The sequence below is a fragment of the Microtus ochrogaster genome, chromosome 10 (assembly GCF_000317375.1).
Source record: "Microtus ochrogaster isolate Prairie Vole_2 chromosome 10, MicOch1.0, whole genome shotgun sequence".
Classification (NCBI taxonomy): Eukaryota; Metazoa; Chordata; class Mammalia; order Rodentia; family Cricetidae; genus Microtus; species Microtus ochrogaster.
Window position 1 is genome coordinate 15330680 of NC_022016.1, and position 17627 is coordinate 15348306.

At 36.1% G+C, this 17627-nt stretch overlaps 1 long non-coding RNA gene across 1 annotated transcript in view; it reads right to left on the reverse strand.

The window, feature by feature from the left end:
- The window catches only part of LOC113456633, a 999422-nt gene that overhangs the window by 820822 nt on the left and 160973 nt on the right, over positions 1-17627 (reverse strand). The window lies entirely within an intron of this gene.

Below are 17627 nucleotides of genomic sequence, written 5' to 3' on the forward strand. Positions count from 1 at the left end.
AGACAGACAGAGAGAAAAGAGAAGAAGCAGAAATAGTTCTCCCTTTCACTTCAAAGGAACAGTGGAAAGAGAGACCAGGAGTGGGCAGAGCTTACTTAAAAGGGAAAGCTCGCATATGCGTACAGAACTTTACTCAGTATGCAACACATGCCATAGCCTTGCAGCGCATGATGTAGCCATGTATGGTTTCAGGGCCCCTGGACTGACTAGGTGTCTGTCTGAATGTCGGGGAGCTGCCAGCGGACGGAGTCTGAAAAATGCTGGATTCCTTACACTTCTCCTCTCTCCAAACATTTCCATATACCCATCTTTGAGTTCTCTCAAATTCCTGACCTCTGTTTTCAATAATTGTTAACCCATTACTATTCTTATTGACTTTTGGTTTGAAATCAATATGAAAAATTCTGATTAAAACTCAGAGCAGTCCTGTTATATTGCATGAACACTGACCCAGAGAGGAGTAGGCTTTGGAAACAATACCTAAAGTTGCTAAAGTCACAGCTGTAAATTATGAGCAGTCAGTGTGGGTAGAAATACCATGATTGTTTTCACACACATGCTGTTTTAAACTCTCTTTAGCTATCTGTTACAATATTGATTACAGTTTAACATCTCAAATAGGCTGAACAAGAAAATAAGAACACATGGAAGATGCTTTCTAGTCAGTGAAGATAAGGTAATGAGAACATGTCTATTCAGGCAAAGGTAGTTAATGTGTGCTTGTACATGTGTATGCGTGTGTGCACGTGTGTGGGGGGGGTGTATATACAAAGGGTATATGTATATAAAAGTATGTGTGTTGTGTATGAGTGTTTGTTTGAATATATGTGTATTTGTGTAGTATGTGTGAGTGTGTGTGCAGTGGAGGTCAGGGTAAAGAAGATGAAAAATTACTAATTTTTTTAAGTTCTCTGTGAGGTTCATTTAAAAACAACTGCTCAACTGTTCTACAGAGAAGTGATGTTTCTTCCCTAGAGAAGTTATGTCATGGCAATAAGAGTACTGCTACATACAGCTTTGGCTGACCTGGCACTGATAATCTTCACACAGTTACCTTTTCTGCAGATATTTGCCTGGAGATATCAAGACACTTGCCTTCTGTTCTTCGGTAATATTCTGTGCTAGCTACTTTTCTTAATATTTTATTTTACAGTCACTTCTTCCTCACACAGTTCTCTGCTGGACATGGACATAGAAGAAGTCTTTCTTTTATTTCCAGCACTGAACTCAGAGCCTGAACTCAGCACTGAACTCAGAGCCTGATGGCAAACTGGCACAGGGATGAGCATATGAACGACAAGACTAACTGACAAACGGGCATCTTTGACTTTCTTCCTGTCAAAATAATTCTGTCTTTAATGGTTTTTCTAAGCAGTGGTTTCCCATTAAAAATATAAAATAATTATTTTACAATAATTTTAATTATTTGATTAGATAATAATGACTTTGGATGGTATGCCTCTGATAAAATCACAACTACCCATGTGTTCGTTGGAATCCAATCAAGCATACGAAGATTCCAAATTACCATCTCAAACGTTCATGTGATTGCAGACTGTCCAAGCTACCTGGCTGCACAGGGCCAAGGGTTAGCACCATTGTGCTTGTCTGCAGCCTGCAGTTTTGAAGGTAAGCAGAGCCTTCATCACTCTTGCATTGTGTTCAGGAGGAGTTTCCATCAGAAGCCTGCCAGGGCTCAGCTGATAACGAAGCACCATTGCTTCTCAATGTGACAGAGCACCTTGACATATCAACACGGGGCTTAAACGAAAAGCCCCTTCTAATTTAACTGGGAATCTGCTGAAGCGATGTTCAATCCAGCACTCTTGTTTTCAATTAAAACCTTCTTTTTTGTGACAAAAGAAAAGTTTGGCCTTTCCTTTTAAGAAGAAGCAGGACTCGAATATTCCGAAAGGATACAGTAGATAGCTGAATGGCCCAGGAAGGCCTACTTTCATCTCAGCCTCTCCATGGACTAATTGCAGCTCCAGCAATTCATGGAAAACTTCCCCAATGCGTCGAGGTTACCACAATACCAATGTTCTTTGAGGGGGTTTCTGCCCCCCCACCCGCTTTGGATATATTGTATGAAACAAGAAAGGGCACAAGTTTTCTAAATTACTGCAGGCCTACTCTGTGTTGGGTAAGTGTGGAAAGTAAACAGCTCTTGTCTACACAAACTCAAATCCTATTCAAACACATTATAATAGAGGTAGGGCTATTTTTCCATTGTTATAGAAAAAAATAAAACAAAATAACAAAGCAAATTCTATATAATCTCACCAAAAAAGTGGTAAAGATGTGTCACCCAATATGAATACAGTTCATAGCAGTGAGACTTGAAATTTAGCTACTGGTAAATTACTGTAGTTCTGTGCTTCAAACAGGGGGTTTTACTCACATATAGCCTGCTACTAGTACATTATATTCATAGTGTTGTCAAAATTTTAATGCTAAAGAGTGTGACAGGAGTAACGAATATAAATACATAGGCTTGTGAAAACGTAAATGGTACTTGTACTATTATTACTCTGTTCTCATCATTGACTTCCTCAAACATGTTCATCACGTGATCTTTACTCCTGCTTACGACCAACCCACAATTCTCAGCAAACCAAATTTGGAAAACTAATCTGTGGGTTCCCTTGAAATGTGCTTTATAGAATTTCATTTTGTTGCTTGCTCTTTCATTGAAGCGTCGCTTCTGATACTCAGAGGTTCTCATTGGTGAGCCAGACTAAGAGTGTCCAGAAAGGATGTGCCAGGTTTATGAAGCCCTCCAGCTGTCAATGTGTTTATTAATCCTCACTGCTACAATGATTTTTAGATGTTTTTAAAGATATTTTATGTGTATGAGTGTTCTGTCTATACTGTGCATTTGTATGTCAAATATATAGTGTCTTCTGAGGTCAGAAGAGGCTATCGCATGTCCTAGAACTGGAGTTATAGAAGGTTCTGAATGGCCATGGGGGTGCTGAGAACTGAAATTGTCTTCTGAAAGAATAAGTTCTCTAAATTGACAGCCCCAACATGGCATTTAAAATGTGATTTAATTCTACTGATTAGTATTGTATATATCTGACTGTTTTGTCTGTCCCTGTCCCTGCCTACCCCCTCTCTCACTCACTCTGTGTGTGTGTGGTATGTATTCATGTGTGAATATAGGCACTCATGTGTCATAATGTATGTATATTGTGTGGAAGTCAGAATGGAAGTATTTAGAGGTATTATTCTCCATGTTTCATGGATCTGGAATTAAAATGTGGATGACAGGCTTTCAGGGCAACTACATTTAGCTGCTGAGCCATCTGCAGTCCCCGCAGTTGTACTTTGTAAATAATGAATATTAAGAACTATGTGTCTCATGGCTGATGTAAACTTAGGGCCAAACTTTCATGTTCTTTGCTCAGAGCCAGACATTGCAGAGACAGGCCTAGTCATCATTTCCTGGACTCCTGGTTGACTTTCCTGAACTAGCTCTGTGACTTAGTCTCTTCTGTTTATTGTTATGCAACTTCTTTCTTCTTTCATTTTTTCCGTGTCATTTTGCATATTTTCCCAGTGGCCTCTCTGTTTTGATAAAATTATAAGCTATACATAAGTCAGCAGTTTAGGTTAAAGTCACAGACAAGGCTCAGGCCAGACTTCATTGCATACATTCCAGATGCTGAGATTATGACAAAGCATCTTTCAAAGCATCGGGGAACATCTTAGGGTCATTTGAACATTGCTGAAATACAGCATGATTGGCTTTCTTTCCTTTCTCACTTGCTGTCCTGTAAGAACAGGCTGCAATGCTTTGGGGGCTAAAAGTCATTGCTCCAGGTGATGAAGACTAATTTCGGTCATGCACATGAGCACCGCACCAGTTGAAAATTTAGGAAAAGGAATTTCCTCCAGGCAAAAAGCAAATTTTGTAATTTATCTCTGACATAAGTATCAATTTTTGTTTGAGGGTTGGTTGTTTCGTTTGTTTGAGACTGGGTTTAACTATGTAGCCCTGACTGGCCTGGAATTCCATCTGTAGAGCAGATTGGCCTGCAACCCACAGAACTCGGTGTTCCTCTGCCTCCTAAGGGATTAGATTAAAGGCACACACAACAACGCAGAGATCCCAAAGCACATTTTATATAGTTCTGTATATGGTATAGGTTAATGCACACAGCTCTTTAAGAAAACACTTCAGTAAATTGGCTCTATACCAGTCCTCTTTCTTCTTTAAAAAGGCCATGAGTCAGTTTGGCATCATTTGATTGATCAAAACTTGGAACAAAGAAAGGCAGCCATATGGCAGCAGAGTCAGTGATGCTGTACTCCAAACTGGCAGATCTCGAGCTAGAAGATGCCAAGAAGCCATTGTATAGTAATGTATGAATTAATTCAGACAGACAGGGGCGGAAATATTGATGTATTCTTTAATTGACATTGATACATGGTTTCAGTGAGTAGTTACAAAGTTATTTTCATTTTCCATTGAATGGTCTAATATCCAAATAAAGATTATAAAATGGCTTTGTCTAAAAATAGCCATCTAACATGAATTAAGTGCTTAGAGATACAGGACTAGCATTGGATAAAGTACTCTAAATTCCATTCTTTTGTTCTGAAAATAAAATCTGATAAAAATAGCCATGTACAATTGAGTATCTTTTTAAAAAAGACATACTTTGACATTTTTTTGTGTAACCCAGTAAGCCTGGTATCAGAGACATCACATTCACATTATTACTGTGCGCTTTCTAGGGACAGGTACTTATCTGAGGTCTCATTGTGCCCAGAATGTATGATACAGCTTGCAATAAGCATAGAATGTAAAGCAAAAGGAACCACAAGGTCAGTTAAGTTAAGTATAATGTGACAATAAATTAATGATTGTGAGAGAGAGAATGAGTTACATCATCTGACACTTTCTTGAAGATCTGGTTGTTGTCAGTTATTAGGACAGAGGGTAAAATGCTCTTCAGGAGTGTCAGCAGGTATTCCAGCCCCGAAGGGAAACCAAATGAGAATGTGTGGATAAAAGGGGAACGTCTGTGGTTGCAGCATCATGAGTGTACAGGAGAACATGTATGAACCAAGAGACTGCCTTTGAGCAATACCGGAGGTGCCTACTGCAAAAACCTGTACCTCTTGTCAAGCAGTTGTCCTTTCCTGACTATACATTTTTAATCATAAGCTGATATTTGTCATTCCTCCAGCCCTAAAAACTCCATTCAAATGATTCTTCAAGTTCTAGTTAATTTTTGGTAATTCACTCAAAAATGACCCCCCCCCCCGAAAGCTCCTGAAACATTGTGTGGGCGGGAACAGAAAAAAATGGAAGAAGCAGAATATCGGGAGACAGGCTGAGAAATACTATCTTTAGGGCGTGGCATGCCCATTGAGAACATGGTTTCCTAGCGTCTGCTGTTGCCTGAGCTGAGCTTGCACAATAATGGATGTGTCAGAAGTTAACCAGAGGTGAGGAGGAGGTTCTTGGAGTCCTAGGCTTCTGCTCACTACTGATGGATTCTGAGTGTGAGGAAATCATTATCCTCAGTTGTGGATACTTGTGAGCACACCAGGCTCCACAGTATATTTCCAAACCTATGGTCATGCTGACTGCCCTGGCCCTCCATGAGTTACCAAATGACAGAATGTGTGAAAGAGATTGTAGATGGGAGGGGTCATGACAGAAGGGTGAGGGAGACAAGAGCTGAGAGTGAAAATAATCAGAATTCATTAAATACATGTATGAAATTAGCAAAGAACAAATTTAATAAACCATTTTTGACCAGTAGAATACATAGTTTTTGACTAAAAGATTTAAGTCAGTTATATGTGTCTATGTACTGCATTTTTAATGCACTAGATAAAAATGTAACTATAGCATCAGTTTTCCCAAAGTGCTCGCTGCCCAGAGTACTCAGAGGATTATTATCCATATTCAGAAACTGCATTAAATTCTTGTACAATATTAGGATGCTATTCAGTAAACTGCTGCTTTTGGTTCAGTGGGTAGAAACAACTAAGTATTCTAGCCTGCCAAATTCTGAGTACGTATAGGTGACTATTTAATACTTAAAATCCTATGTTTATAAATCTTTAATTTCACCCATTTTCCAATTACCACACTACTCTCATATGCTCCTCATTAGTGACACCTCTCAAGGTAGAAACCATTGTCCTATCAAAGCATTTTGCATAATTTAACTTTTGGGAAAAAGATTCTTTCTATGGAAGTCATATTCCTCTTCTAATATTGTCCACCAGAAGTCATAATTTTAATATGATTCTATTATTAATTCTACCAATGATTCCGTTGCATTAACAAATGGCTTATTTCCCAATGCAGCCCAGATAGCTTTGCTTCTGCAACTTTGAATACTTAGCATTCCTCTAGCTCATTGCTTGTCAAGTGTCTTCCAGTCAGTGTCCTCTGACATGCTGGTATAACAAGATCAGATGAAAATGTATTATTCACAAAGGCACTTAATTTAACATAATTTGTGTGTATGTGTGTGTATATGTGATTGCATGCACGTGTGTGTGTGTGTGTGTGTGTGTGTGTGTGTGCATACGTGTACATGAGTATCCATGTGTGCTGAGTATTGGGGATATGTATGGTGTTGAGGATAGATATGTGAGAAAAGAATATGTGATTTTTCTCTCACAGAGGCACAGTCTATTATGTGTTTATATTTTGAGGTATCGGGGGTGCTTATAGATTGCTTACAAGGTAGGTGTAACCCACAAAAAAAATGTCTCTGATAGTGAAAGCATGAACGAAACAATATCAAAAAATGGTATCTTACACAGGTTTAATAAACAGGGAAGTCCATCAAGAGAAGAACAGAGGAAAAGTATTAATAGAGCAGATAGAGTAAAAATAATAGGATTAACAAAGAACATGTTAATGAAGGCATACTGGTAAAGAAGCAATTATATTAGTTAATCCAGATTAGATTATATGTGTATATATATATTAGTATATCCAGATCTAGATTAATCTAGATTGCAATGGATATAAAGCATTATATGCTTAGGTAAAGTAGTAGAATATTGAGCAGTTTTTATAATTGGCTTCTATTTTTTTGTGTGTGCCAACAGTAAGTTAGAATATATACTTAGTTGAAAGTTGATGTTACTGGGCAAGGCACTATGAATTATAGATGAGAAAATATTAGGTATAAATATTAGACATTGGCTCAGCTGAGAGTTCACACATGGGAATTGTTGCGGAGACTTTTGTTCCTGCACTAATTCTCTGGCCAATATTCTGTAAAATATCTCACATTTCTTTTTTATATAATGAGATAGCTAAAATTGCAATGGAATTGAAAAGACCAATTAAAAATAAATATCCCTCTATAGGTTCAATAATCTAGATTTTTTATATTACTTGATGGTATAGATTGAGGAATTTTCCATAACTGGCAAAGAATTAAGAGTACCTTTGTACCCCAAAGTAAATCCATATGCCTATGTAAGACTGTGAACAGGTGATCTAGGCAATTTAGAAGGGTTGGTGACGTAGAGTCAGAAACGTCTTGTGGACTCTCCCTCATTGCACTTGCCTGTTGATGTATAGCTGCTAGTAGACAAGGAAGCTAAAGGTTTACTGCTAAAATGAACAGCTGAATTGAAGGCATCATGAAACACACACACACACACATATATATGAAAATAATATTAATATATAAAATATAAGTTTAATATTACTTCCTAACTCTTGTGACCTCTATATTCATGATGCATATATACATCCCTCATATACATTATGAATATAGAGATCACAATAATATAAATACAGTAATATTAAAACTTCAGAAATAGGAAAGGGGCTTCTGTGCTGCCAGATGTACTCAGCCATATGGTGACCTTAGTCAATATTGTATGGAGCATTTCTGCCTCAAAGAGCAAAATGCTGATAAGTATTAAAGTTTAACATACTGTTTAGGTCAGTTGTATAATGATAGAAAGAAGATCATTTGAACTCGTACAAAAATTTTAATTGCATATTAACCACTCACATTGAGTTCAAATCACAAAGATTAACTATCTAGCAAATTAAAACCCAGTCCAATTTTTCTCACAGGTACTCACATGGCACACAGAAAGAGTTCTCTAGTGTGAAGATCAGGCAAGGAGATGGCAACAATTCCCAAAAACACATCAATTCCATCCAGTGGTTTGTCTGAGGAGTGGTGACCATGCAGGGAGGCAATGGCTGGTATTGTGCTAGACTTTACTGAATGGTTATGTAAGTTTCCAGCAGAGGCAATGTTTTGCAAAAGAAGAAAAATCGCATGTAATCTGTATGGAAAGGGCCTGATCTAGTGAAAGAAGTAAGGACAGGAGCAAAGAAAGGTGAGTACTAAGCAAGGTGATCAGAAATGCCCTGAAAGCGGAGCAAAAACAGAACAGCCAGAGTTGTTTCTTTGGAAAGGTCAGGAAAATGATTAAGTTTGCTTTCTAATTAGGAGAAGGAACATAAAGGGGAAATCAAAATATGAAGAAATTAGATGAACGTTAAGTGCCACTATCAGGGAGGAAAGTAGATATCAATATAAGCTCTACAGATATTAAAACATTATGAGATCATACCATGACAATAAATTGTTCAGCCATGAAATCCAAATGCTTTCCAAATATAAACAACTCCTTCCTGGCTTTACAGGAAACATTAACTTGAGGTATATCATTGACCTAAATGAAAATATTAAAAAACATAGACTAACTGTATAACATTTAGTCATATGTTTCTCATGTAAGACACAGTAATCTTTTACTGGATACAAAAGAAACAGTGCCCATAAAAATGTTAAATTGAAATACTAAAGTGAGTTTTTCAAAATCAGTAATTTGATTATCAAGATATCATTAAAGTAAAAGAACAAATACAGATAAAGTTAAAGTGAATTCAGCACATAAAAGTACAGCCAGAGAATATATTTGTAGCATTTTGGAAGTTTTGTAGAGCAAAGATAAAGAGCTTTGGTAGATCAATAATGCACAAACAAAACATGAATGAAAATGGACACTTTATAAACAAAGACACAAAGACACAGAAATGGGCAGCAATCAAATGAAAAACTCAACACATTAAACCATTAGGGGATGCAAAGTAAACCATGCTGGGATGCTATTTGAATTTAAAATTAAAAATAGATTTTTAAAAATATACAACATATACTGATTTTGGCTCCCCCCTCCCAAATCCTCCCAGGTCCTTGCCACACCCCTGTGCCCAAAGGGCTAAAACTCAAACTAGAATTCCTAATGTGAATGAAAATGAGGAGCAACTGAAAGTCTTTGAAAATGATTTGTTTGTGATTTCAGAAAGCACCTCATACCTTCCTACATGGCCTTGTCCAAAAAATTTCAACACTTTTGGCAATCCCATGATAAGCTTTTCCCATAATGAGTGAAAATATGTATCTAAAATGGTTTCTTCTAATATTTATAGTTACCAAAATATTTCAAATATTTAAAGAGAAATTAATAAGCTTGTTTTGGTTCTTTATTAGATAAGAACCCCACATAGCAGCAAGAAGAAGTGGGACTTCAGACAAATACAAAATTATGAAATAATTTAAAAAGCACTGTGTGGCACTAAAGGGACCACAAAGAAACGAAAGCATACTTTAAGATTTCGTGTACATTTTGGAGGTCAGGCCTCTGTCTGATGTGGGGTTGATGAAGATCTTTTCCCATTCTGTAGGCTGCCATTTTGTCTTGTTGACTGTGTTCTTTGCTTTTCAGAAGCTTTTCAGTTTCAAGACGTCCCATTTATTAATTGTTTCTCTCAGTATCTGTGCTACTGGAGTTATATGTAGGAAGTGGTCTCCTGTGCCAATGCATTCAAGTAAACAAAGAACTCAAGAAATTTGTCATAAACAGAACAAGTAACCCAATAAAAAAAAAATGGAATACAGACCTAAACAGGGAACTCTCAACAGAGAATCTAAAATGGCTGAAAGACACTTAAAAAAAAAAAAAGATCAACATCCTTAGTCATCAGAGAAATGCAAATCAAAACAACACTGAGATTCCATTTTACAACTGTAAGAATGGCCAAGATCAAAAACACTGATGATAACTTATGCTGGAGAGGTTGTGAGGTAAAGGGAAAACTCCTGCATTGCTGGTGGGAATGCAAGCTGGTACAGCCTCTTTGGATGTCAGTGTGGTTATTTCTCAGATAATTAGGGAAAAAAAATGCTCAAGACTCAGAAATACTACTTTTGGGTATATACCAAAAGAATGCTCAATTGTACCACAAGGACATGTGCTCAATTATGTTCACAGCAGCATTGTTTGTCATAGTCAGAACCTGGAAACAACCTAAAGAACCATTTCTCGACTGAAGAAATGGATAAGGAAAATATGGTACATTCACAAAATGGAATACTATACAGTAAAGAAAATATTGACTTCTTGAAATTTGCAGGCAAATAGATGGAGCTAGAAAACATCATATTGAGTGAGGTACCCAGACACAGAAAGACAATTATCTTATGTACTCACACATAAGTGGTTTTTAAACATAAAGCAGAGTAAAACAGCCTACAAATCACAATCCCTGAGAACCTAGACAATGAGGACCCTAAGAGAGACATACATGGATTTAATCTATATGGGAAGTAGAAAAAGACAAGATCCCCTGAGTAAACTGGGAACACAGGAACCATGGGAGAGGGTTGAAATGGGAGGTGAGAAGCCTTGAGGAAAGCAGAGAAAATGTATAGCTCAATAAAATCAATAATAAAAGATTTCATGTACTTAAATAATAAGACTAGACAAAAGAATTACCGAATCAGTAGTTTAAAAAATTACTTCTATTGAGCAGTGAACTTAGAGAATTTACTGAAAAGGTGGACCAGAAAACTTTACCAAGGATGAATATATTCAAAAAATTTTAGGGATAATCTGTGTCTATTAATGACAAATGACTAAATCTAATAATTTCACGTTACATCAATATAACATATATTATCACTACAGTTAGGTTTGTTTGATGTGTTTGAGATCATAATAGAATTACTCAAGTCTCAAATAAGTTTAGTTATAATTCTTTGCTAACATACAAAGATAAAAGTTGCACTGTGTGTATTCTGCAGGCTGCAGGCACTACCTAAAATTAGAGGTTCAAGATGAAAATCATTGACCTTGAGAACCATGGGGAAACAAGCAACAATGAGGATGGAAATAAAGCAATTACAGTGCCAGGCTCTTTTTCTTTAATCCAGTTCCTAATTGTCTAAATGCTTATTGCTTAAAACATTAAAGTAAATGTTTCAGTTGGGTCAGATACAGTACACATTATTTTAAAGTTCATTTATTCATTAAATGTATATTATTAGAAGGTAGCATTTTTTCTTACCATTTAATACAAAATTCTCCGAGTTCTTATTTTATCAGACAACTGTCAGATTAAAATACTTCCACTTTCAATTTTGTAATCTTTTCCAAATTTCACTGAAATAGACTTTATCTGTCCTCTCGTAGGAACCCTATCTAAGATACTGCCCATATCTATGATATACTTTAATATAACCTTGTCTTGATTTATGCTGCAGGATAAATGGCAACTCTTTAGGAAACTGGCTTCATGCCAGACTTCTCTCTATAAACACAGTCAACTTACACATGTGTGTATATTTTACTGCTTTTATCTAAATATTTTATTATCCTGCATCAAATTTAAGAAGAACAAGTGTCATTAACTGTACTTAATATAAATGTCTCTAACTTTTAGTCGGTTGAAAATGAATATTTAGGTTCCTTCTGTTTAGTTGGGAGCTCTGCTCCAGCCTCACTCTCCCCAGTTCCACACCTGCTCAGATGTTCAGCTAGCAGCTAAGCTCCTCCCTTTCCAGGCCCTGCCCCTCAGAAAGCCTACTAAAGATCAGCTCCTTCCTTAGAGCTGTTCAAGACAATGCCTTCAGAGTCTACTGCACATACAGGCTTTGTGGGAGCCTAGGCTGTTTGGATGCTCACCTTACTAGACCTGGATGGAGGTGGGTGGTCCTTGGACTTCCCACAGGGCAAGGAACCCTGATTGCTCTTTTGGGCTGACGAGGGAGAGAGGGGTACTTGATTGAGGGAGGGGAAGGGAAATGGGAGGCAGTGGCGGGGAAGAGACAGAAATCATAAATAAATAAATAAATAAATAAATAAATAAATAAATAAATAAATAAATAAATAAAGCAATCAATAAAAAGATAGCCAGCAAAAAAAAAAAATAGATCACTCGACCTGCCTCTCTTTCTCTCTCTCTCTCTCTCTCTCTCTCTCTCTCTCTCTCTCTCTCCTCCCCAAAAGGCTCAAGCAGGGAGGGGGAGTGAGAAGGGTGAGTGGGGGAGCAGGAGGGGAATGGGAGGAAGAGAGGAAGTGTAAATTTTTGAATGAAAAAAGAAAAAAAAAAGCACCTGGGAGTTGCTTTGCTTTGTTTATTAAACCTAGATTTATTAATTTGGCTGGATTTGGCTAATTGCATTATTGGAGGAACCCACTACCAAAGATTTTTAAAATACTTATTATCTTCATCTGAAAATAATCAACATATGTTTTAAAATGATTACTCTTTGTAATATATTAAATAAAACATCATTTATAAGTTAGTTTCAATTTCTTAATTTTACTAAGGAATATATGTATATTTAATTAGGAGATATTTCTCATAGATATTCTCTTTTGACGGGAGATATCCATAACCCAATTATGTTGAACCTTTCTAAGAACTTCTTTTGATAGATCTTCCGATCTATTGTGGAAAACAAAGTCTGTCAGTCACTAAATTTGAAATAATTGTCATATTCAAATTACAACAATAATATTGACATGAATTTTTATGGTGTTTTTCAGCCATACAGAAAAACGTTGCCTTAGATTCCACTCTGAATATTTTTAGATTTTTAAAAGGAGCTAAGTCACTAAATATTATGTTCATTTTTTATAACTATCTTATACATTTATAATAGTGATTTATTTTGTAATTTAATTACACTAGAAAATTTAAGATATGAATACAGTGAATTTCAACCAGAATTTCCTATTTCTAGAAAATGTCCGAGTATCTGTGAAAGGTGAAGATAATATCTCTTTCATGTTAGTTATTAATAGATTAAATTTTGACTCGTAGTTTTAAGTTCACCAAAAATGTATAAGAAATAGCAAATGCTTAGGCTGTCCTGCTTCATGCACATAGACCCCCATAAGGACATTTCCCACAAAGAGGAACATTTGCTATAACTGGAAAAAGGCAACTATATCCAGAGTTCTTAGTTTGCATGCATGATGTACATTGTACAGGTTTGACTAAATGTGTAACATCATATCTGCCATTACAGCCTCACGTAGACTATTTTCACTGTGTCTCTACCCATTACCATACTTGTGTATTTATTCTTACTGTATCTATTTAGCTCATTGATAGCATAAATGCTCTATTTTCCAATAGCGGTAAGTTTGCTGTTATTAGTTATTATGGGAGCCGCCTTTTTTATGTGTAGACTATTTGTAACAACATACAAATATAAAATGTATCTATTATTACTAATAGAGTCCTTGTTTAATGAATGTAATAGTAACCCCAATAATCACCTTTATTATGTATTTGAAATGTACTAAGCACATGACATGGAAAAGTATTTTACTTTATACCTTAAAGAAAAACAAAAGGCCAGGGGTTAGTGGATAAATTACTTGGCTTGTATAACTTTGGTTAGAACAGGATCTTTGTTAAACTGATTTGTATATATAAGCAAATGCCAATTGTCTACTTCAGATTATGCATGCAGCAGCAAAGGCTGAGTAGAGCGTAGTTGTCAACATCTTGCACTAGAACATGTCGATGTCTAGTACGGGATACAGGTGAACCTACATACAGTAAGATACTTTTTCCTCAGAATGGTCAGCACTTCTGATGATTCTGAACAACATTACATTGTAGAGAAGTATTCCCTTCAGTCATGTATTTAGGAAATAAATTTTAAATTCACTGAGAAGGACAAACTGTACGATGACCTGTTTCTTTCATATCTCTCATTTTCCTCATTTTATTACTTAGCTATATATCTAGCTTCCCTAATATTCCTAAATGCATTACATGAGAATAAGATATGGTATAAGAAAAAAATATGGATTTGCTATCAGTTTTGTCAAGGCCAATTTGGACTATACAGCAAGATTCTGCCTCAAACAAGCAAACAAGATATAAGTGCCATGAGGCAGATCGAATAAAAGCAGCTGTTTTTAACTCTCACATAAAATAAATTAATATTGATAGTAAATAAGTAGTTCTAGATACTGGAAAACGCTATAGCTGATAAGCAGGATTTATCTTTATAGGGCTTATATAGAATTTTACTAATTTACATGATATATCTGAAAAATGAGAAAGACTTAAAGTCTAAGAGAAAGTAGTATACAAATGAGCAACACGATGTTTTTCGGGGCGGGAGGGCAACTGACACAGGCGGAAGAGGAATTGGAATCTTCATCCTCTATGGGGAAGACTATTTTACAAATATTCCAGACTGTGAAGACATTCCAAAAATGTAAAAATTCAGCAGTCAGGACTCATCTGTGGTTAATGATTACTCTCTACATCAATACAAATAAATTCACTACCATAGGCTCATAGAATCATGCTGGATACTCAAAAAGTAAAAGGCATTAAAAATAATTAATCCTTAAAAGAAGATGGCATATGCCATTTTCTTCAGATAATAGCAACCATGTCACTATACTTGACACTAGAAAATAAAACATGTCACTAGCCTTACGTCAAAACAGAAAACCATAGGCTGTATCAGAAGAAAAGAGCTATTCCTAGGAACAGGCACCCCAGTGTAGTGAACAGAGCTCTTTAAAACCAGACTCGCTGAACATAGCAGACAATGAGGACCGCTGAGAAATCAAGAACAATGTCATTGGGTTTTGATCCTACTGCACGTACTGGCTTTGTGGGAGCCTAGGCTGTTTGGATGCTCACCTTACTAGACCTGGAAGGAGGTGGGAGGTCCTTGAACTTCCCACAGGGCAGGGAAACCTGACTGCTCTTCAGGCTGATGAGGGAGGGGAGTTGATTAGGGGAGGGGGAGCGAAATGGGAGACGGTGTCGGGGAGGAGGCAGAAATCTTTAATAAATAAATAAATAAAAAGAAAGAAAAAAAATAAAACAGACATGGCTGGTGTGTTTAGTGATTTCAAGGAAAAATTTAACATACAGACAGGCATTTGTTGCAATGAAATGAGGACAAAATCAAAGAAAAAGTTAAGGTCAAAAATTAAAATTTCATGTGAAAACATTGCAAAGAATCTTAGTAGGAGACTGTTTCACAGGAAGAATTAAGCAGCATGCATACGGGCAAGGCAGAAGAAAATTCCTGAGATGAATGGTAGGCACAGGGAGACAATGGTTCCAAGTATCTCAGACACATTCATTGACAACTTTTGAGCTTATGTATATTTACCTGATGTGTAAGGGGAAAAGACAAGACAGCATTACAGGCCAAAATTAAGTGTTTGATGGATAACTTCCAAAAGCTTTTCAGTTATATTCTCAATTTGCTGAAAGTAAAAACTACAAATCAACAAATGCTCAGTAACCTTCTGCGTTAACGCACACTAAAATACTAGGCAGCACACCACGGCATACTACAAGCTAATGGTTAAAAATAATACAAGAAAAAGGAAACGGCATTTCTCAAAGTCTTATGGAGTAAACACAATTCGCCACTAAGAGGTGTGTACTTCAGGGAAAGATAAAGGAAGATCTCCAGAATGAATGGAAAAGATTCCAGACTGAAATACAAAGCAAACAGACAAAGAAGACTAAAAATGTGATCACTATCCAGCAGGTCCAATCAGAGAGAATAGCAAGGATAGAGACTCTACCAGATGCACTGGCATCCACAGTGCAAGAAATTTGATAAAAATCTATGCTAATCATTCACTTAAATCACCAAAGTTGCCTGGATATATTGCCAAAGCATTCCAACTCTATACTAGCTGTGTAAAACAAGTGTGTAATAGAAGCTTGTAAAGAGAGTAAAAATTGCAGGTAATAATCACTGTCCATAAAAATAGAGAGTATTATGGTGAAGTTGTCTTTAAGATTTAAGATAAATGTTATCAGAGATAAAGGAGGATTTTAACAATTATAAAATAAAGTATTCAAGTAGATGTAAGTAATCCTAAATTCCTATTATATATAGACATTTACGTAAGCTAATAAAAGATTCAAAAATAAATGAAGCAAATAATAACATCAAAAATTTAAGTGCCATAATAATAAAAGGTTATTGTTTTTACATCTCTTTAGTAAGTCAGAAAATAATTCAAAATCAAAAGCGCATGAAGGATGTGATTCTGCCTCCTGAAAGAAGCCAAGTGGCTGATGCTGCAGACCCAGCAGAGATGCTCCCTTCCATTCCTGTGACCTAGCAATTCCTCTTACTTTTGTTGTTTACCCTGAAAATTAAAATATAACAAAACACATAAAATAGACTCCAACAAATCTATGCATTTATTTTTGATGAAAATGAAAAACAAGTACAATAGAATAACTCCACAAACAGAGCTGGGATGATGGACATGCAAAGGTTATAGACTTTATTCTGCAAACCTAAGTATGTCAGTCAGGCATGACCCTCAATTGCACTCAATCTACAGTTTGTTTACTCCAAAGAAAGAAAAACTTATATCCCCTCAAAATCTGCATATCAATGTTTGATGGAGCTGGAGCAGGGTGTAAAGGCATTTGTAATCATAATCAACATGACCTTTAATAAAATTTACAAAATTATTATGGAAGAATCAGCACATGTTTAATTGATAAAGGATATACAACTAACAAATTGAGGTAAAAACCTTTTAACATTGGCATATATTATTTAATACAGGTCTGTTATTATCCATTTAGCATGAATAGCCTTAGTTGCATGGTCTGCTCACAGCTTTCCAGGACTAACGCTATGTGATCTTGATTACATTTGACCTTCATAGATATTTATGTTTTCTTTCACATATACTAGCAAATTAAATAATCACTGTGAGAAAAACAATGGTTATGTGTTATAAAGGGTTTTATTATTTGTCTTTTGGTTTTTCACTTTGCACATCTAAAAATCAAACCCAGGGCTTTACACAGATGAGTTAAGATCTTTGCAACTGACCAGCATGCAGAGTCCAACATAGGGCCTTAAAATAGATATATCTAAGATAGCCATTGAATGCTGATGTAGTCATAATTTTATAAATGCATAGTAGGCTATAAAATGTATCTTGTATCAATTGTCAGAATTGTGAGAAGCATTTCCTTGGCAGCAAATATGACCTAGAACAAGAACTGTATTGCATTCATGTTTTCTCTAAGCCACTCTCATTCTGTCTTCCGCTTTCCCTTTCCCTTTTACTCCTCTCTCCTCCTCTTCTTCCTCTCTTATCCTTTTTTGTCATTTCATTTCTGTCTTCTGTTTAAGCCTTCCTGTTTATCATTTTTCCTTATTTTCTTCTTCCTGTCCCTTCCCTCCTAAATCTTTCTCTCCCTTTCCTTACCATTTCTATTTTCTTCTTCCACCACTTTTTTAAAATTTTCTTTCTTTCTTTCTTTCTTTCTTTCTTTCTTTCTTTCTTTC